The sequence below is a fragment of the Gopherus flavomarginatus genome, assembly GCF_025201925.1.
Source record: "Gopherus flavomarginatus isolate rGopFla2 chromosome 13 unlocalized genomic scaffold, rGopFla2.mat.asm SUPER_13_unloc_2, whole genome shotgun sequence".
Lineage (NCBI taxonomy): Eukaryota > Metazoa > Chordata > Testudines > Testudinidae > Gopherus > Gopherus flavomarginatus.
The window spans coordinates 1398515-1399967 of record NW_026114610.1 but is presented as its reverse complement, the minus strand read 5'-3'; the positions used below and the strand labels follow the sequence as shown (position 1 = coordinate 1399967).

Genomic DNA, 1453 nt, shown 5'->3' with positions numbered 1-1453 from the left:
GCCAAGGACAGTGTCCAGTGGGGGGTTCTCTTTTTCCTCTTCCTGGGGTGAGCAGGGACCTGGGGGTGTTTCTTGCAGGGCAGTTGGAACTGAATTGGGGAACAGGCTTTTAATAACAGGCAGCTCAAGTTCAGACTAATTTTGTTACAATTTTCTTTATAATGTAAAATAATTCAAAAGTAAATGGGCAGGAATGATTGGAACTCTTTTCTCCCTGTCGTACAAAGAAATGGCTTTTTGGCTTTTCATGATACAGGAGTCAGGTTCGTTCACTGTGCAGAATCAATGTGCACAGAAGCCTGTTGTGTTTCATTTCTTTAGTTCTGCTGCCATCATGTGGCCATTTCCTTCCCCTCCTTTCTGTCCAAAGTGAAGAGCCCAGTTCCTGCAGGGAGAGAAGGATATCTTTCTTCTTTCCTTCCTCAAAAGCCCCCTTCCTTGGAAAGCCCTTTGCTGGGTCTGGGTGGGGAACAGCCATTCCTGAGGATTAATTTCACACCATATTTGGGTTTGATATTTAGATTTTACAGCCAGACTAGATCACTAGGTACCTCTGCTCTGACCTGATTCAGAACAGAGTCCAGAGAATTTTATCCAGTGACTCCTACACCCACCTCAAGATCTTCTGGCTGAACGAGGCAAGTTCATTCAGAAAGTCATCATGTTTGGATGTAAAGGTGGGAAATGATGGGGAAATTGGTCCCTCTTTCAAGTTTCAGTGTTGTAACTTCTACATCTAGACCGAGGTGGCCAACCTGAGCCTGAGAAGGAGCCAGAATTTCCCAATGTAACCGCCAAATGTGCACCTTTGTATGCAACTACTGAGTCAATTGTGAACCTTCCCATCATTATCCCTCTGAAATAATGATGTGATGGATACTTGGCTGTATATCCCAGTGTGCCCTGCACGTTTACAAGCTGCATTAGCCAATCCAACCATTCGGCAATTGCAGATGGGCACCTCTGTACTGTGCCTGAGTCTTGTACAGCTATGAAAGGCTGATAGATGCCAATATTTCCCTGTCTTTTTAACCTGCACTAATACCAGGCCAAGCCAGGACTGGGCAGAGAGACAGAGCAGCAGGTTTCCCATATTGTATCCATTTCCCTTTTTCTTGACCAGTTTCTCCTCTGCATAACTTGTACTTTTTTATTGTGAGCCTGGCTAATTCAGCTGGTAGAGTGTCAGACTTTTAATCTGAGGGTCCAGGGTTCAAGTCCCTGGTCAGGTAATAAACTACTCACTATATCTTTAAACATTGTTCTTCTGATGTCCTCTTTGGTGTTACTTTTTCTCTTCAAGACTGTGCCTTTCCTAAGAAGGGCCTTTGTGTGTGTGGGTTTGAAGGGGCAACTTCCTAACATCCTCACTGTCCTTGCAGCCTGGAGGAATAAAGGCCTCTGGGCACACAGCATGTTCCTCCCCTGCATGCACACGCACACACAGAAAACA

The 1453-nt window shown here is 45.1% G+C and overlaps 1 non-coding gene across 1 annotated transcript; it reads left to right on the top strand.

The window, feature by feature from the left end:
- Positions 1-1159: 1159 nt before the first annotated feature.
- TRNAK-UUU (transfer RNA lysine (anticodon UUU)) lies at positions 1160-1232 on the top strand. Its single transcript has one exon. It is a non-coding gene; the product is annotated as a tRNA-Lys (tRNA).
- The last annotated feature ends 221 nt before the right edge of the window (positions 1233-1453 follow it).